The 24,206-nt window shown below is 37.3% G+C and overlaps 1 long non-coding RNA gene across 5 annotated transcripts in view; it reads left to right on the forward strand.

Moving 5' to 3' along the window:
* Nucleotides 1-24,206, forward strand: part of LOC127483689 (uncharacterized) — a 108,789-nt gene that overhangs the window by 21,082 nt on the left and 63,501 nt on the right. Inside the window, exon 1 of one of the 5 annotated variants that reach the window (XR_011384737.1) lies at nucleotides 235-2,374. The exons of the other annotated variants lie outside the window; for them this stretch is intronic. This is a non-coding gene — a long non-coding RNA (uncharacterized lncRNA). Of the gene's footprint in view, nucleotides 1-234; nucleotides 2,375-24,206 lie in introns of those variants that run through there. 5 annotated transcript variants of the gene reach the window in all.

Here is a 24,206-nt window from a genome sequence, read left to right on the forward strand (position 1 = left end):
CTCTGAATATCTGGAAAGAGCAGACTTCAACACAATCAAGGCAATATATGACAAACCCACAGCCAGCAATCATATTAAATGGGGAAAAGCTGAAGCATTTCCACTAAGATCCAGAACCAGTAAAGAATGCCTACTCTAACCATTACTATTCAATATATTCTGGAAGTTTTATCCAGTCATTAGATAAGAATAAATAAAAGGAATATAAATGATAAATTTGACTTTTTCAGTCAAATTACCCTGATGCAGAGGATATGATCCCATACACAGAGGAACTAAAAGACTCCACTAAGAGATTATTGGAACTGATAAAAGAGCTTTGCAAAGTAGCATGATATAAAATCCACACATGAAATCAATAGCTTTTGTATATACAAACAACGTAATGACTAAGAAAGAACGTGTAAGATCACTCCCATTCAGAAAACTATAAAAAAATTGAATATCTTGGGATAAATGTAATCAAGGATGTAGAAGATTTCAACAGTAAAAATTATGAAGCATTAAATAAAGAAAACTCTTTGTGGATTGGAAGAATCAATATCATTAAAATTTTCTATACTACTCCAAGCAATTTGGAGAATCAATGTGATCTCAAGAAGATACTGAAGACATTCTTCTCAGATTTGGACAAATGACCCTAAACTTCATATGAAATCAAAATCACAGGGCCCTTGAAATGCTAAAGCAATTCTAAACAATAAAAATAAAGTTGGAGGCATCACAATTACATATTTCAAGACATATTACTGGTAAGGTATAACCAAAACATCTTGGTACTGGCACAAGAATACACATGTTGAACAATGGACAGACGAGTGATCCCAGATTTTAATCTACATATGTACAATCAACTAAATTTTACAAACATGCTAAAATCATTCCCTGGAGAAGTGACAATCTGTTAAAAAAACAATCTTTGGAAAACAGGATCTTTGCATGCAGAGGTATGAAACAAGAACTCTTCCTTACACCATATGCTAAAATCAACACACAATGGATCAAGGATCTAAATATAAGATTGAAACCACTAATTTAGTCAATTAAAACATAGATAAAATACTATATGACATTAGGATAGGCAAAGACTTCTTAGATAGGACTCGAGAAGCAAAGACAATATAGGCAAATTAGATTAAAATGAGATAACAACATGCTAAGAAGATTCTGCATAGGAAAGGAAACACTCAACAAAGTAAAAAGGCAACTGACAGAATGGAGGAAATATTTGAAAGTTATACATCTGATAAAGGGTGAATATCCTAGATCTAAAAGGAGCTCAAGAAATTCAACAACAACAAAAGAAGAAGTCCAGTTAAGGTATGAGCTAAGGGTATGAACAGGCATTTTTCAAAAGATGACATACTAATGGCCAACAGACAAATGAAAAGATGTTCAGGATCACTAGCCTAGGGAAATGCAAGTAAAACCTTAATGATGTTTCACCTTACCCCAATTAGAATGGCTAGCATGAAAAAATAAAAAAAAAATAAATGCTGGCAAGGATGTGGGGAAAAAAGGTACCCTAATACACTGTTGCTGGGAATGTAAACTAGGACAAATGTAAACTATGGAAGGCATTAAAGACATTCTTCAGAAACCTGAAGCCATTCTACTCCTGGAAATTTGCTGAAAAGGAAATGAAACCAGCATATGAAAGAGTTTTCTGTACCCCTAATGTTTATGGCAGCTTACTTCATGATACTTAAGATATAAAATCAACAATGTCCATCAACTGATGACTGAATAAAGAAAATGTGGTATACATACATGATGGAATACTACTCAGCCACACACACAAAATCTATCTTTTATAGCAAAATGGATGCAATTGAAGATCATTATGCCAAGTGAAATAAACCAGTCTCTTCCCTGATTTATGGTACAAAAAATGTAATGTATATCAGCCACATTGGCATTTTGTAATTTGATTATTGTTTATAACTGCTATCTATAATCTTTAGGAATAGTGGTTTTCCTAATTACTTCTTGTTGAATTCTTTATTTAGTGGATGGTTAATATTGTCATTATAAACTAAATTAAAAATATGACATTATGAAAATAAAGAAAAGGAGGAAGAGGGAAATTGGGAGTAAGTGTGGATGTATAGGGTAGTAAGTATCATTATGCTCTTAAAATTGTATATGTAAAATACATGAAATTTGTTCCATTTATGCAAATTTTTAAAAAGTAAAAATAAAATAGAAAAAAATAGAAAGAAAACATCTATACATCTTTATATTGCCTTAAAAATATTGGCAGAGTTTAATCAAGATAAAAAGATCATATTGACTATAAATATAAAATGTTATTATCTGGCCCTTTCCAGAAAAATATTTGCCAATCTCTCGTCGAGAACAACACTTGCACATGGTGAGTGTTTAATAAATTATATAAATAAATGAATGAATTGATAAACTAAAAGAATAGTTCTCATTTTTTAGCATTTTGATAAAACTAAGCTTTCTGGGTGATAAGAATGGAGTAGTAATATTTTTAAATAATAGAAGTGGTCATTAAATGAGATACTGATTGTTAGCAAATAGTTAATTTGGTAACCAGAAATATGCATTCCCTTCCCTGAGCCCCCTCAAAATGCTCTTTCTGTGAAGGTGATTTCATTGCTTGCTCATGGGCTCACTACATGTTCAGAGCTGCCTCTAACCACTCTACCAGGAGTAACTCTGGTCATCTATGTGAAGACAAAGGATTAATAGTATTTCACCCAAGTGAGATGAACTTTTGTCTCCCTAAGTCATAGATATAGACTGTACAGTCATGACAAAAGGAACAGGGCATAAGGGAAGTCATGAGCCCTCAACTTCCAAGTCACTTCTTTCCTTTAAAGTCATTATGTCATTATTACCATCATTTCAATTGTGGCAATAGGAGCACTAGATAATCAACAGAGACAGCCAGGACTGATAAACACACTGAGAATAATTTTAAAGGGCACAGACCTTCACCTCTGTAATCATTTCAGAAGAGTCTTTCATTATTCATGGCTTTCTCTGAAATGTAGTATATCATTCAATGCAGCTGTCGAGAGCATTCAACCTCTTAACTTTTTTTTTTTGCATTTTTGCTAGGTTATTTTTTTTGTATAGTTATTGAGAATCCAATGAGGAAGATTATTTTTAAAGCCACTTAGCTTTTAAAAAAGTACTGACATGAAAGCTATTGTAAGCTTTTATTCTTAAAAAAAAAATCTGCTACCAAAGAAGATTTTTAATTTTGTTTTTTAAGGGTCTTATACATTAAAATTGAATTCTTAGGAATTGCTTGTTACTAAGTTGGAGAAAGGAACAAAAGAAAATACTAATTTTCAAAAAGATTTTAACAGTCTAGAAAAGAAAATAAGAACAGGGAATGTTAAAAATAATTTCAGGAAATGATTTTAGTAATGATTCTAGGAAATAAACATGTCTAGCTTCTCATCTTTTAGAGCTCAAATGTCCATAATTATCTGACATAATCACAAATCACTTCATAAACAAGTTCCCATTATCCTCCAAAAGTAGTTAAGTGAATACATGGTAAATTTGATTATATTTCTCAGGAATATGTATTAGGTAATAATATTTTTAAAGTTTGGCTTTTGTTCAGTTGACAAAAAACCTGTTTTAATCAACAGTAAATGAGATGTCCAGGTCAGTTTTGTGGAATAGCAGGTAAAGCCACTGCTTGTAATGCCCGCATCCCATATGGACACTTGTTGGAGACTCAGCTGCTCCACTTCTGATCCAGCTTCCTACTAATGCGCCTAGAAAAGCAGCAGAGGATGGCCCAAGTGCTAGGATACCTGCCCCCTCGTGGGAGATCTGGAGCTCATGGCCATCTGGGGAGTGAACCAACCAAAGAAGATCCCTCCCTCCCTCTCTCTCTTTTCTGTTTCTTCCTCTATCTGTGTAACTCCATCTTTCAAATAATTAAGTAAAAATCTTAAAAAATAAAGAATACATAAGATGTGAAATAAGCATGTTTCACCAGTAAGTTTTAAAAATGATGCATCTTACCCTTTTGTGTCTCAAAATACATAGCTTTCTGTGTTGGTGCTATGGCATAGTAGGTAAAGCCACTGCCTACTGTGCTGGCATCCTATCTGGGCGCCAGTTCAAGTTCCTGCTGCTCTACTTTTGATCCAGTTCTCTGCTTTGGCCAGGGAAAGAGTGGAAAATGGCCCAAGACCTTGGGTCCCTGCACATATTGGGGAGACCCAAAACAAGCTCCAGGCTCCTCGATCCAGCCTGGCCAAGCCCCGGCCAATTTGGCCATTTGGGGAATGAACCAGCTGATGAAAGACCTCAGTCTCACTCTGTCTCTCCACCTCTTTCTGTAACTCTGCCTTTCAGGAAAAAAAAATTAGTCAAATTTTTGGGGAAATGCAAACACATCTAAACAGCAAGCAGCAAACTTTAGAAAAACTTTATAAATCTAGTAAACAGATATTTAATTCTTCATATACAAAGAACTCTAAGAAATTTGTTGAAAACCCTAAGAGCAACGTTATAATTTTATGTATAGAATCCAGGATGGTAATTGTCAAAAGGGAAAAATCAAAAGGCAAATAAAGATATAAAAGAAGTCAACCTCTCAAGAGGAAGAATCAGTTGTATGCTCAGTTCTGCATATTTCAGAATGTTGTCCATGGTGTGGTGGTTCTCACAGAGTTCTGACAGACCTCCAATTAGTATAACCTAATGAGACCTCCAACTACTATAACCATTTTACAGAGTAGGCTGGCAATATGTACTCAGATCTTTTTAAAAATGGCCACAGTCTTGGGCCTGCTAATTCCTCTAAGGGAATTAACTAGAAATGCTGCACAATCGTTATGCATAACATTGTTCATGCATACCTTAATTTTAATACCAAAACAGAAAAGAAAAAAAAAATCTGTGTGCCACAAGAGAGGAATTAATTTAAAAAAGAAAATATTTACTCCGAGAAAATGCTCATAGTGTTATATGAAAAACCACAATTTGTGTTCTGATCTGTATTTGCTATTGGTTGTGTAGCCAGTCGCTGTGTTTTAGGTATGGTCTGTGTCCTAGGTATTCACTTGCATGCAATATGGCCCTTAATATGGTGCTGTTGAGGTGGTAGAAACTTTAAGAGGTGGTGCCTAGTAGAATGGAATTAGTTTATGTTACTTCTAACCTCATAAATGGATTAATGCTATTGTAAGAGTAGGCTGTTATGAATTTAGTTGACCCCACACAGTTGACCCCTAATGCATATGGCTTTTCCCTTTCTGTTCTATGCCATGTTTTGATACAACCAGGGGGCCCTTGCAAGGACTCTGCTGCCAGGCTCTTGAATTTGCATAACTGTGAGCTAAACAAACCTCTTTCCTTTAAGTATTCAGCCTCAGATATTTTATTAGTGATACAAAAGGACTATGGTCCAAGTTTATGAATGAGCTGAATTCCTTGAGTCTCAATCTGGAAAAAAAAATATTTTTTCCCAAAGCTATGTTCAATCAGCTATGCCAATTCTTCCTTGCATAACACCTGGACAACATTTTTGCCTATCATATAACTGCTCAATCATCCTTATTTTCAGGATTTAGGAATCCAGATAACAATTGCAGAACTGAGTAAAATATTATATTGGCTTATGGTCATCTGAAAACCATTCAAAAGATTGTCTTCTCTTTTTCTTTATGATAAAACTTTAGCTGTTCTGTGTGTATCTTGGAATGTGTGAGAGGTGGACAGGATAGAATTTCTGCAATATTTCTTGTAATCTCTCAGCAGGGTTAGAGCTGAGATATCAAGCCCTTCTCAGATTATCTGGAATGTTTTCACATATCATCCATTTCTGTTCTTTAGAACATGCAGGCACTTAGCATATATATTAGCACTTAACTTTGGGACATTTCATAACTATCTGAGAAAAAATTGCCTTCTAACAGTCTTCTAATTTTGAAATGGCAAATTAATTTTGTTCAGTTCTTGACATTATGTCTTATGAGATTTCTATGCTCAGCCATACATAGTCCTGTATTTATACTATTTAAAGCAAAATAAGAAGCATGCAGTAATTCTATTCTGTAGGCAGTGTGTATTATTCACATCACCTGAAGTATGTGATAACCTACTTTAGGGCAATAATCATTTGTACTTTTTATACAACTCATGAGTACTAAATAAAATCACTGTTTACAGAAAGGTCAAAAGAAGTAAATAACATTAATCAATATTGATCACACAGAGGGAAGAAAGAAATCCCACATGGAATGCAATTTTATTTAACTGAATAATTATGAAATAACTAATGTTCTACTCCCACTGCTGCTTCTGCCAACACCATTGTGTTACAGCTTTTCAAGGTGGGATAAATGCTAAGCTAAATGTGATATGTGAGGCTTTATAGTTTTATTCAGTTACAACTATGAATATAGGAAATGGTCACTTCATACTGAAGCATATGCAAGTGGTAAATCTTTTTTATTTTTAAAATTTCATGTATAAAAGTGTACATATTTTAAGATCTTGTGACATTTCAATACATGTTTGCAGTGTGTAATTTTAAATCAGAGTAAGCATACTGATCTCCCTAAACATTTAATATTTTGTATGATGATAACAGTCAAAATCCTTTGAGACTGGTGTTTTTGCTACAGTGGGTTAAGCCACTGCTTGTGATACTACCATTCCATATCTGAGTGCTGCCTGCTCTGCTCCAGACCCAGCTTCTTGATAATGTGTCTGGGAAAGCAGCAAAGATCTAGGTAGAGTTTCTTGCTCCTGTCTTTAATTTGTACCATCTTTGCATGTTGCTGCCATTTGGGGAATGAAGCAGCAGATGGAAGATCTGTACTACCCACCACTCCACACATTTGGTTCTTCTTCTACCTTTCTCACTACCACTCTCTCTCCTCTCTCTCTCTCTCTCTTTTCTTTTTCCCTCTCTCTGTTTGTTTTACCTTTTGTATATTTTAACCCTTCCAGTATTTTTTAGAGTAATTACAGTGCTTTTCATTGTTTATAGTCACCCTACTATGTATTACAGCACCAGAACATCTTACTTCTAACTTACTGTTAACCAACTTTTCTACCTTCAAATCTTCACAAAATCCAACATTTTTATATGCCAAATAAGAGTGACATCATACAGAACTTGTCTATCTGCTTTGTTTCTTTCATTTCACATAATGGATCTTCACATCCATTCATGTCATTGCATACGATGAGATTCTATCCTCTGTTATGGCTCAGTAGTACTCCATTGTGAATATGGACCACATTGTCTTTATACATTCATCAGCTGATGGACATCTAGGTAATTCTCATGTCATGGCTATTGAGAAAAGTGCTACAGATGCTGTTTCCACAAACTGACTTCATATCCCTTAGGTAAATACCCACTAATGGGATTGTTGGATTTTATAGTAGTTCTATTTTTAATTTTTTGAGGAGCTGCCATACTGTTTTCCACAGTGACTGTACTAATTTACATTTCTACAACAGTATGTAAGGGTTTCCTTTTTTCCATATCCTCACCATCACAGAAAATGGTATGTTTTTATAAAGATCATTCAATTAGAAATTTGACAAAGTAGAATGAAAACTGCTTGACATAACTAGATCATGCACTTTCCACTGCCCAAGACTCAAAAAAAATTATTAGCAGAACAATGGAATGTGCTATTATCATTGTATTCTTAATAAGATTTAAAAAAAGGCACCATTCTGGGTAGATGTAAGGTCCATAAAGGAAATGCCTATATTTTCTGCTAAATTGTGCTATGAACCTAAAACTGTTTTTAAAAAGATATATAAAGTTTATTTGAAAAAATAAACTCAATAAAGAAAGCCCTGGATGATTAATATACATTATATTAGTTGTATTTGAAATTTTTGGATAAAGAAGATGAGTAATATAAATAGGGCTAAATAATACATATACAAAAGTGGACATGGGGTAGCATTACATGTTTCCATGCAGAAATTACTTTGTTGGTTTTTAAAGGGTGATTTAATTATTACAGCGTGCTAAGTGTGCCTTTTATTGAGATTAACAAGGTAGTGTGCTGTAGCCACATGCTGAATCCCTGGCTGCCTGGGAACTAACAAGAACCAGTTGCTTCATTCAATTTCTTTCTTCCTCCAAAATGCAATTAACAGACTGTGATTAGTTGAACAAATTCCAAATCGTATTCAAATGAAAGCAATTTACTCAGAGTCTGGGTCCAACAGGTGATCATTTTCAAACCTCCTGGAAGAATTGCATGGTTTCATCTAATTGTTCTCAGTAAGAAATGGATTTAAATGTTCAGTTCCAATAGTCCCCACCATGCGCAGCCCATATGGTGGTTCAGTGCTAGCCTTTCAGCTTCACTAACCCAAAGGGCAACCTGGGTAATTACATCTTGCTTCCAAAATATTTTTATGATGGACTAAAATATTTCAATTGAGCAGAAAATAATAGCTGAAACTTCCTAACAATTAGGCAAAGAAAGTTGTAGGGCTGCATATTCATGTGCACAAATTTTAAAAAATTGTTTGCACCCAAATAAACTTATTTTTTAACTTCATTTTCTAAAAGCTTTTTAAATTACTTTCATGTAGATGGGGGATTATTTGAAAAGGAAAGGGTTGTAGTTCAGCAGGAAGTGCAGGGAGTAAAGCACTGTACTAATAAAAAAGGTAATTTTGTGCTAGAAATGATACAGTGAAAAATACTTCACTTAGTTTTTATTGTGGGGGATAAAGGCATGTGCATTATATTCTTCATCATTCCATGGAAGAAACTAAAACTAGGAAATATTAATAAAATTCCTCTATATCATGTGTGGTTTGAGCAATCAAACTGAGGCATAAATATGTATATATACATATATATAAGACATAATATATGTTGTATATTTTATATATTTACACACATATAATACTAAAGGTATTTTACTTTTCTTTCAACCAGGTTGCTTTTGTTTATATTTAAATCAAAGCACCATAGAAATTTGGCTGAGGGACTGGCATTGTGGCATAGACAGGTAGGCTGATACCTGAAATGCTAGCATCCCCTGTGGGCACCAGTTCAAGTCCCAGCTGCTGTACTTCTGATCCAGCTCCCTGCTCATGTGCCTGGGAAGACAATGGAAAGTGTCCCAAGTGGCTGGGTCTCTGCACCCACGTGGGGGACCCAGAAGAAATACCTGGCTTCTGGCTTAGGCCTGGCCCATTCCTGGATGTTGTGGCTATTCGGGCCATTTGAACCAATGGTTGGAAAATCTCTCTCCCTCTCCTTCTCCCTCTTCCTCTCCCTCTTTCTCTCTAACTCTGCCTTTCAAATAAATAAAATGAATATTTTAAAAAGAAATTTAGCTGAAACATTTTGTCTTCAGTTCACTAAAGAAGAAAGTCTAATTTTAACACACACACACACAGAGGACTCTCCTGGTCCCCCATCCAAACACACACAGACAAAATGGGCCTTTGAAAAGTTCATAGAGAATTCATGTTACCTAATAATTCAATTTTCCATGAACTTCAAAATATTCATTTACTTATTTACTTATGCAATTGAGATACATGGTGGGAGTAGTGGTGGGAAGAGAGAAGAGAGAAAGAAAAAGAGCTCCCAATCATTGGTTCACTTCCCAAATGCTGGCAACAGCCTCAGCGAGGCCTAACTGAAGCCAGGGTCAGGAACTCAATCCAGTTCTCCCATGCAGGTGGCAGAGACCCAGTTACTTAAGCAATTAATACTGCCTCCAAGGGTTTGCATAAGCAGAAAGTTTGAGTCAGGAACCAGGAATAAAAACAAGGTACTCACATGTGGGATGAAGTTTGCTTTACCATGCAGTAAAAGTTCACCCCTTGCCATGAACTTTCTAAAGCACACGTACATACACACATATACACATATACACATGTACCCATACACACATGTATGTAAACTTTAGGAAAACACATCAAAATCATAAGATATAGTAGTTGCTGTGACACATCATATTCTATTGTAAATTCAGAGTTAAAGACTTTGCTGAAGGATAGATCTGGATCTTACACTTTAGGAATTCACTGTTTATACTCATGTGGATGGGGGCTTGACAATGGGGCACAGTGGAATGTAATCTACATATAAAAACTTACCCACTGACACCACTTAGGTACCATCTAAGAACACTCATTTATGACAGTTTTTTTTTTTAGATTTCAATAGGTATTTTAGGTATTTTAAGAAGATTCCCTTGGCATGCAATGTCTGTGGTGGTAAAGGGTTAGTTCTTAAGCTTCAAAGGACTAAAACAACATTTAACAACAGCATTAGGAATCAAAGAAACAAAATTGTGGATAACTTGGGTGGGATCCTATTGTTTGTTTCCTTGCTGTTTATAATGCCATATCACTATGTTTTGCTGTCTACATCCATACTGTACACTGAGGTTCTGAAAAGGTCAGGTTCTCCTCTTGCACTTGTCAAAGTCTAGCATAAAGTAGCTGCTTGATACATATTTACTGCTGTAATCAACTCACTGAAGGAAATTCATACTCACAACCACCTTATTAACTCTCCCTCCAGTCTTATTCTTCCACATCAATGTACTCTTAAAAGAACTCTTTATTTATTTATTTATTTATTTTTACAGGCAGAGTGGACAGTGAGAGAGAGAGACAGAGAGAAAGGTCTTCCTTTGCCGTTGGTTCACCCTCCAATGGCCACCGCGGCTGGTGCGCTGCGGCTGGCACACTGCACTGATCCGATGGCAGGAGCCAGGTACTTCTCCTGGTCTCCCATGGGGTACAGGGCCCAAGCACTTGGGCCATCCTCCACTGCCTTCCCAGGCCACAGCAGAGAGCTGGCCTGGAAGAGGGGCAACCAGGACAGAATCCGGCGCCCCGACTGGGACTAGAACCCGGTGTGCCGGCGGCCTATTGAGCCGCGGCGCCGGCCTATTAATGTACTCTTTATTTTTATCCTTCATCAACATGTTTGCAGAATGGAACATGTCTTTGTTTCTTATTGAAAAATATCCACTAACAATACCGCAATAATGAGTGTTGACTTGTTCTCCCCTTCTAAAAAATCAGTGTCTTTAAGATATGACCTTATTTAGCAATAGGGTCATTGCATATGAAAGCGTCAAGAAGTTGTCCTGGAGTAAGACAGGCCCTCACAAAACAAAATTACTAGCTTCTTAATAAAAAGGGGAGATGTGAACACAGAGTCACATACGTGGAGAATGCTATCTGAATACAGGAGTTGCCACAAACCAAGGAATCATCAAAAGAAAGGGCAAAGTCCTCCACCAGCATTTTCTTTGCAAAGCATGGCTCTACCTGTACTTTGATTTTTTTGATTCAAGAGTCTCCAGAATCAATTCAGTTCTTATTGTTTACCTTTGTGGTGTTTGTTGCAGTGTTTTCAAACTAATACCATAAGTCATGGAAACTGTACATTATCCTACTTCTTTTGCTCAAGCAAACAGCTTAAATTTCATAATTGATACCTTCTTTCTCAAGTCCTTTGTTAGCAGCACCAGAAGTTGTCTTTTCTTTTTCCCTTCTGCAAAACCAAGATCTTGCCCTTTTATACCATAATGTCACTTTTTATCCAATTATTCTTCTGCAGACCAATTCAAAAATACCCTCAATTCTACTAGAACAGAAAGGTATCTTGCAATTGCATTCATTTTTTTCTTTCTGCATTTTAAACAATTATGCTATATATATATATTTTCATAATTTGTGGATAAATAAAATGAGTCCCCCAAATATTAGATAGTGTAAGAACATACAGCCAGTGAATAGGACAATAAAGTGTTATAATTCAGGTGGATGCTTTCATAGACAAAAGCATGAACATTTATTTGGTTACATCCACACATATAGATAGCCTGAGTGAGATGAATTGCCAGTTGAGTTTAAAACTTGCTCAGATTTAAAAGAAAAACTAACTGAATTGAAGATCAATTTGACTGATGGTTCTATCTAATCTCGTCGAATGAACTGAAATGGTAGTGCATGCAGAGAGTCTATGACTTACTCTTCTGGATTAAATCCCTTGAGTACTTCCCTGTAGAATCAGACCCAGGAGCCCTCTTTATAGAAGATTTTGGGTCTAATGCATGTCCAACATACAGCGATTCTCCTGGGACATTCATGACAGATACTTGATTGTCTGATTATTTACATGGAAACCACAGGATAGTCATTTCTGTCTTCCAACACACACCCCCTCACAAAAAGTTGAATGTGGTACTCTTCACAGATCAAACTTGTCTTCTCCCTTTTTCTCCACTCTTACTCTTTGTCATGTCTCATGTTTTGTAATTCATTCAGACATATCTGATAAAGGCCCATCAAAACTGCAGAAAGTCATCCTTTGTCTTTCCAGTTCCCCTCACTCATTAGTGACATATACAGATAATTATTTATTTTTCACTTTTTTAATTCTTCATATTTTACTGTGCACAAAGAGATGAGAGACAAAGGCTCATCAAAGCCATCATTAGGCTACATTAGTCTGTCTGAACTGCCTTTGTCTTCTATTAGATTTTAAAATGGTCCCAGTCCTTATGCAGCTAGTTGGAATCTTGTATTACATTTGCTACTTTTCATCTGTTACTGAAATAGCAGTACTACGTAGCGTTTTTTTTTTTTTTTTTTTTTTTTTGTCTTACATTTCCAGTGATGGGATCTCTGAGCAATCTGCTAGAGGCTTGTATTTAAAAGGAAAGATTTTTTTAATTAAAATATTAACTGCTGCCTGCATCTGTGTTTATCATCTGTGAAACATTCATTTTTAATGCTTGTCCTCTTATAGCTTGAAAGGATTATTATGAAATGATTATTTCTGATGCCAGGCTATCAACAGGAGTATGTTGAGATAAACAATGTGTTTACAGTAGGAACTACAGTGATGTCTTTTGTTTTGGAAGATGTTGGCATTTATATTATTATTCTGGTCAGGAATGAGCCTGTCTTTCTAAGGCTATTGGAAAATTGCAGTAATTTTCTCAGTGATTGCACACAGAATTGGCCCTCTCCTCAATGTCAGCACCAGCTGAGGTAAGTCCTTCTTGTTTTGTGGTGATCCTAGCTGTGTTAGTCACTCATTGTTCCACTCATTCACTCATTTATATAGCAATCACTAACAATGCAGCTTTAAATGATGTCTAAGGAACATTCCTTACAACATCCTGCCTAATGAACTATAAAATATCTATGAATTTGAAGGGTTAAAAAAAAAGTCCAGAATAATATGGGCAACTAATATTGTCAGACAAAACTGGGAGGGGTGTTCACTAATTTCTAGGCTTGAGAGATTCTGCATGAGAAACATGATGGTGACTTACTAAAGCCTTGCCCTCCTGGAAGAGAAGGTAAACAGGAAGATATTCATCTCTTCCATTCTACTGATGCCTAGAGAAGATGTCCTCGGCTCCAGAGCAAATACGTAAAAACTGTAACTGTTGGAGAGATTATCTCAGAAAAGAAATAATAGATAAAAAGCGAGGAGAATGAAAATGGGCAGAGTTGAGGTAGAGAGTATGAAGGAAAATGCCTGTACTCCACTGCAGGGTAAGAGATATTTTTCTCATCTCTAACTCCTCAATGGACCCAGGTTAGAAAAATACTTGAGGCCTGCGCCGCAGCTCACTAGGCTAATCCTCCACCTAGCGGCGCCGGCACACTGGGTTCTAGTCCCGGTCGGGGCGCTGGATTCTTTCCCTGTTGCCCCTCTTCCAGGCCAGCTCTCTGCTGTGGCCTGGGAAGTCAGTGGAGGATGGCACAAGTGCTTGGGCCCTGCACCCCCATGGGAGACCAGGATAAGCACGTGGCTCCTGCCATCGGATCAGCGTGGCTGGCCACAGCGCGCCAGCCGTGGCGGCCATTGGAGGGTGAACCAACAGCAAAGGAAGACCTTTCTCTCTGTCTCTCTCACTATCCACTCTGCCTGTCAAAAAAAAAAAAAAAAAAAAGAAAAGAAAAATACTTGAGTGATACAAATGCATTCTGGAAAAAGGAGTCACTTATTGTAGTCTATTTACCTGCTGATCTCCAGTAACTCAGCACTAAGAGTGAGAGACAATCCTGTCTCAGAATGATTGTTGCATGAGAGCAGGGCATGTTAAACCCAGGAGATTGTGCTAGCTGCGCATATCAAGTGATACCTCGGTGCAGAAGGCTGTTTTGGCCAGCCTCAAAACGTACAAAATGAACAGAGCCAAATATGATATTATACCATGCCCTGTTATCAAATGGCAAATCAAAATAGAAAGCTTAATAGCCTATAATTCTCACTTTATACATTTTTGTGACTGTATCACATATTTCTGATTATTGCTTTATTCTAGAAATCTATTCTGCTTTATTTTGAAAAGTGTTACTATTTATTGGTAATAATTATCAATCCTAATTCTGCCATGTGTGGTCTATAATCTTTGAATATCTAAAAAAAATAACATATGGGGTGTTAAGACTTTTGAATAGTTTCTTTCCCTTAATATATTGTGTTTCCAAATATATCTCATGTAGTTTTAGGTTTTTCCATTTGTCAAATGAAGAAGTCTTAATCAAAATGGTAATAATGTACAGAGAAAAGGAGGGAATGATGATGTTGTGAATTTTCCATGAACCCAATTTCAAAAAGTTTAATGCTCTCATTGTAAGTTAAATTTTGAGGACTGTTTTATCAGAGATCCATGTGCTACTGTACATTGACTAATTAAGACTTTTAACAAATTGCTTAAGGATCTAAGGTAAGATATTAGAGCTAGTTTAAGAGGCAAGCATTAAATAATTGTTCAATTTCCACATAACAAAACATTCAGTATTCTTCTACAGTTTAATCTATTATCTAGAGACCTTGTGACAGAATCTTCTTGGTGTGAGAGTAGGAACTTGCCACAGAACGACCTACATTTGCGTTCAGACTTTTTAATTGCTATCTCTGTGATCTTGAGCAACTTGCATAACTTCTCTGAGCTTCAATAGTATAATCAGAATAAACAGATTGTTTTCATCCTCAAAAAATGGCCTACATAAATCTCATCAATTGCTCAATAATATTTATCCTGTCCCACCCTACCTGGCACACACACAACCTACTTAGAATTTTGTGTTAAAGGCTCTTGGAGACAAGCTAATAATGATCTTAAAAATATTGTACACATGGCTTTTTTTGTTTTGTTTTAGGGGCTGCAGGAGTAGTCTCATGGATGAGCAATCATCATAAAATTAACAAGTTTGCTTTATAAGACCTTCAGAAAAGAATTATTCTATTGATATTAAATAAGCAGCATCATTACATCCATACATTTGATTTTTTTAATCCATAAATTTACTTGGCTTCTTGCCAGATTCCATTTCTTAAACTTGCAATGTGATGTTTCCATACCAATAAGTTTTAGCCAAGGAAGTGCAAACCCCTCACCAGCCTGGTCTATGAAAGTGTCTTCCCCATAACTACTCCCACCCCACTGCTCCTGTCCATTTCTATTGCTTGAGATACAAAGCCCTGTTAAAATCTTTGAGAATCACATATAGAAAGTAGAAGAGGTCCAAGATGCCAGGCATCTAGATCATTAAATACTACATGGAGAACTGTGCACAACCAAGAATACCAACAACCTGAGGAATAAATGGTGTTTATGTTAAACCTCAATCACCATAATTATGTAGCACAGTGTTCAGCACATAGAAAGCTGTAATTGTTTTCCTTTTCACTGACCGACACATACCCATTCAATAATACATGGTCTAAACTGTACCAACCAACAATCTTATAACTGCTAGACTATAATTGTAGCTTTCTAGTTTGTTCAGCTGTTAACACATGCACCTTGCCCAACTGTCCTTGTAAATTTTGAGTAAGTTAAAGATACATAGCCTTAGGGGGCGGTGCTGTCACAGAGTAGGTTAAGCCCCGCCTATGGTGCCAACATCCCATATGGATGCTAGTTCATGTCCCTGCTGCTCCTCTTCCAGTCTAGTCTCTGCTATGGCCTCAGAAAAGTAGAAGATGGCCCTAGGGCTTCTTCCTCTGCATCTACATGGGAGACGTGGAAGAAGTTTCTGGCTCTTGATTGGCTCAGCTCTGGCCATTTGGAGAATGAATCAGCAGATGGAAGGTCTTTCTGTCTCTCCCTCTGTAACTCTACCTCTCAAATAGATAAATAAATCTTAAAAAAAGATAACTTTACATCTACTACTTTGTTCTACACGCCTAGTACATATTTCTTGAATTAAAGAAGAAAACATCATGGAGGCCATATCAGAACCAGGGAAGAAAGTATGGTTAAGCCAGGGGAGGCAGGGCTATGGAAAGCATACTGGTTAAAATCTCAGAAGCTCAAGTTTTATTGTTAAAGCCCTGAGTCACCCCCTTACTAGCTGAGGTTACTGGACCTCACTGAATTTAATTTCCTGACATGTAAACCTAGGACAGTGATAGCATTCATAGGATTAGCCACTGTTATTGTGTTAGCATTATTTTATTGTCATTATGAAGGGAATTTGTGGCTGTATGACACCAACAGAAAATGCACATACATTCTTCCAAATTTCTTGGAGTGATAAGAATCAATCTTCATTTCCTCCAAGAGAATATAATCTGCTTTAAAAACATAAAGTTTCCAAGTCAAATAGGGCTTTACTAAGGAATTATTCACTCATAGCCCAAAACAGCTTTTGTTAATGTCACAGTGACTTTTTTTTTGCATCTAGAAAACATCTTTGCTCTTGAAATTTATAACTAATCCAACTCATATCTGAAACTTAAAAGAACAACAACTGAAGTGAAACAAAGCAAGTAAAATAAATGAAAGGCAGTTTTTCACTGAATCAGAATTGCAGAAGAATAAAATAGGTGTGTGTGACATAATCACTGCTTGCTGCTGAATTAACATTGGCAATGCTAGCATAATTTGACACCTAAATAAAGATACTGAAATTGGAAGAAAAAGGTGACGTTTCAAAAGAGTGAACTATTTGATTAGGTAGTGTAACAGTTGTTTAAATACCAATGTTACAAATCATTTAGAAAGCATTTAACACAAAAAACAGTAGGAGATTGAAAAAATAAAGTGCTTAAAGACAAACTAGGTTGTTTTCAAAGACATAAATCCTAAAGGATAATGGAGAAGACAATTCTGTGTATATTATCTTTGCTTATTATTCTTTCAATGCTTTATTTAAAAACAGCAAAAATAAGAACAATAAAGCTACTCAGGCTCAAGCTCCTATATTCAGAATTTCCACCCAATGTGCATCCTTCTGCCCATCTTCCTTTCTACAAATTAGAAAAGCTCTTCAGAATAAAAGCAATAATACATGGCTGATTAGAAGACAGTCTATCTCACAGAAATGTATAGAAGGTAATTGCATTTCAGGATTGCTGAATACCAGAGGTACAAGGGACCTTACAGTTAAACACAGATGGTTTCAAACCTCAACTCTTTCACAAAAAAATCATGAATTACTTAATCTTATTGAACTTTAGTTTCCCCATGCATAAAAGTAGATAGTTATATATCAAATTTGGTCTACATAATTATTCACCAGCATTTTTTCTTTTTCACCCCAACTGCTCATAAATATTCTTCACCCAAGGTCATATAGCAATTTAGTAGTAGAGACAAGATTAAAACCTCAATGTGTCAAAGCTAGACCAATCCCATTTTCTCTTCACCAAGTTGCCTCTTTGCGCTACTGGATCCCAAAATGTTTATGATTTTTTTCTAATATACTATGTTAAACATTGACAGAGAGTCCCTAATATATCCTACTCTCTTTTGAATTCATTTATTAACAAGTAATTATAAAACATCTGCTCTGTGTCAAGTACTTTCCTAATTAATGGCTATAAATGATAGACTGGTAATCAGAGGTTATCTGACCTTGAGTAGCCTATGGCTTGTCCAGGAGAAGGAGCGGGAGGGAAAATGACAGAAAATAAACAGATAAGCAAGAAACATATCAGATTCTGATAAGTGCTAGTGAGAGAATTGAAATAGGGTGTTTTGATAGAAAGTGGCCAGGTGGCTATGTTGACTTGGGTTATCAAGGAGCCTCTTTGGAGAGATAATATTTAATCTGTGCATGGGAATAAATGAAGAGTCCAGCCATGCAGAAAGAACTTGAGTTGAATCAACACAGCAGGGCTAAGCTCAGATGTGGAGGGAGGTCAATGCAGTTGAAGCAGAGTGGATAGAAGTATGGATTTGGATATAATCAGGTGGCAAGACACCACATGTCATAACAGGGGGGTGTGTAAGCAAAGGTTAAGTAGTTTTGATTTCATTCAACATGGGCAAGATTTTATAGGAATATTTTAGGTGGGATAATTGTCAAAATCAGATTTGGGGGGGCCAGCGCTGTGGCTCACTTGGTTAATCCTCTTCCTGTGGCGCCAGCATCCCATAAAGGGCACTGGGTTCTAGTCCCAGTTGCTCCTCTTCCAGTCCAGTTCTCTGCTGTGGCCTGGGAGGGCAGGGGAGGGTGGCCCAAGTGCTTGGGCTCCTGCATCCGCTTGGGAGACCAGGAAGAAGCACCTGGCTCTTGGCTTCAGATTGGCGTAGCTCCAGCCGTAGCAGCCATTTGGAGGGTGAACCGATGGAAGGAAGACCTTTCTCTCTGTCTCTCTCTCTCTCACTGTCTATCTGTCAAATAAAAAAAGAAAGATTCGGGAACACTTAAGAAATGAAGAAAAAGTCTGAAGCAGAAGTTGCAGGCAGGGAGAGGGAGAAGAGACAGATACACAGATATACACACAGACACAAACATGGTGTCCAGCGATGTCTTACTTGGCTATAACTTCTTCTAGAGTCACACTTGAAGCCAGTTTTAAATACTGTCTTAAAAGAACAACAACAAAGCAAAAATGACATTGAATTCAAGCCAGCACAAAAGTCCAATTCTAAAACAAGAACAAAATTCAGGTAGAAAAGTGAGAAGGTATTTGGTGAAATGCAAAGCAAAGCAGCCTTAAAGAACCTTTCAACATTTCTCTTCCTCCAAAGCTATTTGTCCTCCAAATTTACCTCCCTCTCCCTCTTCCTTCTGCATCTCAACACATCTCTAGTTGCCCTTTCACCTTTGCTCACAGCACTGAAGAACTGTCCTCTTCCTCAGGGACTCGAATCCCCTTTTTGTGAAGATCAGCTTGGCCCTAATCCAGATCCCTCATTTTAGCTCATGAACAAAAGCTTCTTCCATCAGAACTTTGACATCAGTAAGAACAGAAAAATGGAACAGGTGGAACTTGGGAAGTGAAAATTGACTAGTAATTAATTTTTTTTGACAGGCAGAGTGGACAGTCAGAGAAGGACAGAGAGAAAAGTCTTTCTTTTCCGTTGGTTCACCCACCAATGGCCACCGTGGCCAGCGCACTGCAGCTGGCGCACCACGCTGATACGAAGCCAGGAGCCAGGCACCTCTCCTGGTCTCCCATGGGGTGCAGGGCCCAAGCACTTGGGCCATCCTCCACTGCACTCCTGGGCCACAGCAGAGAGCTGGACTGGAAGAGGAGCAACCGGGACAGAATCCAGCGCCCCAACGGGGACTAGAACCTGGAGTGCCGCAGGCGGAGGATTAGCCTATTGAGCCACAGCGCAGGCCAGTAATTAATGTTTTTTAAAAAGTGGAGGCAGTGTCTCACACACATCAACCCAATGAATCATTATAATAGGCAGCACTCTAAGATCCCTGCCCTTTAATTAATCCTCCACTGAATGTGAATAGGACCTGTGATTATGGTACAATGCCATTCTCTTTCTGTTTTGTTTTTTTTTTTTTTTTTTTTTTTTTTTTTTTTTTTTTTAAGATAGATTTTATTATTTATTTGAGAGGTAGAGCTACATTCAGAAAGAGGGAGAGAGGGGGAGAAGGAGAGATGGAGAGAAGTTCTTCCATCTGCTGGTTCACTCCCCAAATGGCTGCAATGGGCAGAGCTGAGCTGACTGGAAGCCAGGAGCTCTTCTGGGTCTCCTGTGCAGGTGCAGGGAACCAAGCACTTGGGCCATCTTCCACTGCTTCCCCAGGCAATAGGCACAGAGCTGGATGGGACAATGACTAGCTGGGACCTATATGGGGTACTAATGCTTCAGTCGGAGGTTAGCCCACTATGCTATATTGCCAGCTTCTACAATGCAACTCTAATGAAGAGGTTACATTTATGGTGAAGGTAAGAAGATTTTTGGCTTCAACTTGATCAAACGAGATTGTTCTCTGTAGACCTGGCCTAATCAGGTGAATCCTGTGTAAGAGTTTAGTCCTGGCTCAGAGAGAGAAATTTGAAACTGATGATATTCCTGTTGACCTTAAAGAAGTGAGAAGGGAGTCCATGGGAGTGGTGTGTGGCCAGGATCTAGCTGCATGACTCAGGCTGACAGCAAGCAAGAGAATGGGTTCCTCAGTCTAACAACTCGAAGTCTGCTGGCACCCATATGATCTTAGAAAGAGTACCTTGAGTTTTAGAAATGAATGTGAGACCTTGGGCAGCTCATTTCTACCTGAGCTCCCGATACATGGAGAATGAGAGACAATCCATTTATGTTAAGTAGCTTTGCAGTTATCTGTTGTAAAACAATGGAAAACTACTTCAAACTGTGGATAACATTCCTGAATATATTTCATTAGTATTATTCTACATGGGCAAGACACTGTTTTTTCTTTTTCTGTTGCCTCCCTTCTCCCACCTCCAGCAGAATTATGATTTTTTTAAACTCTGTTAGTATTTTTAAAAATTAATGTTGTTGCTGCAACATGTTGGTTTGGTGGCCTATTACAATCATTTTTATTTTTATTTTATTTTTTTGACAGGCAGAATGGACAGTGAGAGAGAGAGAGAGAGAGAGACAGAGAGAAAGGTCTTCTTTTGCCGTTGGTTCAACCTCCAATGGCCACCGCGCGCTGCGGCTGGCGCACCGCGCTGATCTGATGGCAGGAGCCAGGTACTTATCCTGGTCTCCCATGGGGTGCAGGGCCCAAGTACTCGGGCCATCCTCCACTGCACTCCCTGGCCACAGCAGAGAGCTGGCCTGGAAGAGGGGCAACCGGGACAGAATCCGGCGCCCCGACCAGGACTAGAACCCAGTGTGATGGCATCGCAAAGTGGAGGATTAGCCTAGTGAGCTGCAACACCGGCCCACAATCATTTTCTGACTAACTTTCCCAAGTGTTTTAACCCCTTTTGACTGATATAGTAAAAGACCACCACGTACTCAGAGTGTTCTAAGCAGTCACATTTTATTTCTCACAATTCTGGAGGCTGGTAAGTCCAAAATCAAGATGCCAGCAGACTTAATCTCTGCTGAAGTCCTGCTTCCTGGTTTCCAAATAGCCACAGTTTCACTTTGTCTTCACATGGTAGAAGGCACCAGGGATTTCTCTGGAGTCTAGTTTACAAGGGCTCTAATCCCATTGGGCTCTGCTCTTAAGATCTCATCACCTTTCAAAGGCCTCATCTCCTACACCATCACCTTGGTGGAGGTGGGGAGGCTTAGGGGTTCAGTATATGCATTTTGATGGAACATAAACATTCTGGCCATAGTACTAAGTGCAATAAAACAGTCACTCATCTTCCAAGGCTATCACCACTCAATGCATATTTTTCTTCCTTCATATAACCCTTTTTGGTGTCCTGCTTATTCTAAGTATAGGTCACAGGACACTTCCATCATGCAGATTCATTCAACTCAAAATGTCTCAAATTATTCTGAATTCCTTTAACGTTCCATTGTAATCCTTATTTTGCTTTTACTCTTGTTTTACAGTTATCTGATTATTGTTTCCTACTCTTTATCATACTGTAAGACCTAAGATATCAATGTCCCTGTTTTTTCTTTATACACTAGCACCAAGCACATTTTTCTAAAAATACCATATTTGAAAAAATGTATTGTCATAAAAGTTTTTATCTTCAAAGATAATATTCATAGCACTTTGACAGTCATCCATAGACATACATGTATGCAGAGTAGCAAAAAGTCTGACTTATCTAATGCACACATTCCCAGTTTTGTGTAAATGAAGCATCCTCTTCCTTCTCGCTTCACCTCTTGTTTTGGAAACAACTTTTCTTCTTTGGTCTAAATAGACTAAATAGTGGCATTTGTTTCACTTTTTGCTTCTTCTTCATTTATCATGACCAAGAAGCATAGTACTAAAAAACAATACAAAAAATACCCACATACAAGAAGGCTATGATGAGCCTCTGGATAAAGTATGTGTGTTAGATCACCTTCCTCCAGAAGCAAGAGTGTTAGTGGGGTTGCCATAAGCTTGGGGTCAATTAATCAACTTTGCAAAGTGATTAGTGTCTTTAAACATAAAGACACAAAAAATAAAGTTATGTGTCAACCTGTTGACAAAACTATGATCAGATGTTCACAGGAATCTCACCTCCATTTCCCTTAAGAACATTGCCACAGTATTTGCTAATTCAGTGTCTGATAACTTTCAGAACATAATTACTACACATAATTACAAGAATCACTTGTGCTTAGCACATTCCTCCCTATCTTCTAATAACCCCAAATGTGTCCATTTTTGTCGTATGTTTGCTTAATCTCTCTTTCCATTCATCTACTTGTATCCAATAATATTTATTGATCTATTTATCTCTGCCATTCAGCTTTGGGGCTGAAGTAACAAAGGCAAACAAGAGAGATAATATCCTAGTTCTTTGGAGCCCCATGGTCTGATGGGAAGTAGTGAGAATGGTCAGTGTGCAGATAGGAGGCCAGAAAAGAAACAGTGAACTTCAAGTAGGACATCAGGGTAGAGGAACAATAAATAAAAAACATTCTGGTGAAACATAATGGCAGAAATAAGGGCAGGATAAAAGTCATGAACATTGATAGAACTAGGTATTGGGATGGGATAGAAAAATGTCTAGTACTAGTATAGCTGGATAGTGGCAGTTTAGAAAGAGAGAGGCATGGGATAAAGTCAGAGGCATTGAAAGAACCTAGCTTGCTTTCATAATATTCTGCTTCTCTGCATAGGAAATGCTCATTAAAGTGATTGTCAAAAAATAATCAAAATAACAATACATGGTGGCTAAATGGATGAAATGAATATTACAGAAATAATTCAAGAGGCATATTTTTAAGGATTTATTTATTCGTTTGGAAGGCAGATATTCCTCCGAGTCTCCCACGCGAGTGCAGGGATCCAAGGTGTTGGGCCATATTCTACTGCTTTCCCAGGCCATAGCAGAGAGCTGGATTGGATGTGGAGCAGCCAGATTTTAACTGGTGTCCATATGGAATACTGGCACTACAGATGGCAGCTTTACCAACTATACCACAGCACCAGACCCAAGAGAAATAATTTTCAAACATACTTGTTCAAAATCAGGAATGGCTGCTTACTAAGTTGTATTTTTTATGCCATTAGTTACATTAGATGTTCAAATGTTAAGCTTAAAACTCTTCCGAGGTTAAAAATCAAAACAAAACAAATAAGCAATTCAACAATCTGACAAAACATTTATAAATATTTTCATGTAGTACAATAACTCAATTTAATAGTGTATTGCCAATACTCATTAATTTTACATCAGTGAGTTAAATTATTTCACTATCAATATAGCTGTTCAAAGCGCATAATCCTCTAGTGATTTATGAAATGTTAATATATATGGGCAGGATCAGCAAGCCATGAAACAATCACTTTCATTTAAAATTCCAGAACTGAAGAGTTTTGATTCCTGCTACTCCTACAGCAATGATCACAATAGGCTAAGCATTTCTCTTGAATCATCATGAAACAAGCTTCTGTTCTTCCTGTGATTTTCAATGTCAATAATGGAGCTTTACATTCTTAATTTTTAAAAATTATGTTTTTTATCAATGTGCTCATGATTTTCAGGCTGATTATTGGCAGTTATAAATTAGTCTTATTTGTAAATGCATGAGATTTTAATTATTTTCACTCATGCTTTGGTTAAGTCCTTGTATATCACGAGACCTTATTGCTAACAGGTGTAGTGACCACAGCAGTGGAATTAATTACTGTTCATGGAATTAAATTGCCATTACAATTTCTATCACTGGTACTTTATCTGCCATGAACTAAATGTTTACATCTGAGAATATTGAAATGCATATCCTATTTAAAAGGATACATAGATATCCATACTCATACGAGAAAAGGAAGGGAAGAAGGAAAGGAGGGGGCAAAGTTGTTTCCCTCCAAGGCTAATAGTATTTGATGAGTATTTCTGAGTCCCCAGGGATATTTAG

The sequence above is a fragment of the Oryctolagus cuniculus genome, chromosome 1 (assembly GCF_964237555.1).
Source record: "Oryctolagus cuniculus chromosome 1, mOryCun1.1, whole genome shotgun sequence".
In the NCBI taxonomy this organism is placed as follows: domain Eukaryota; kingdom Metazoa; phylum Chordata; class Mammalia; order Lagomorpha; family Leporidae; genus Oryctolagus; species Oryctolagus cuniculus.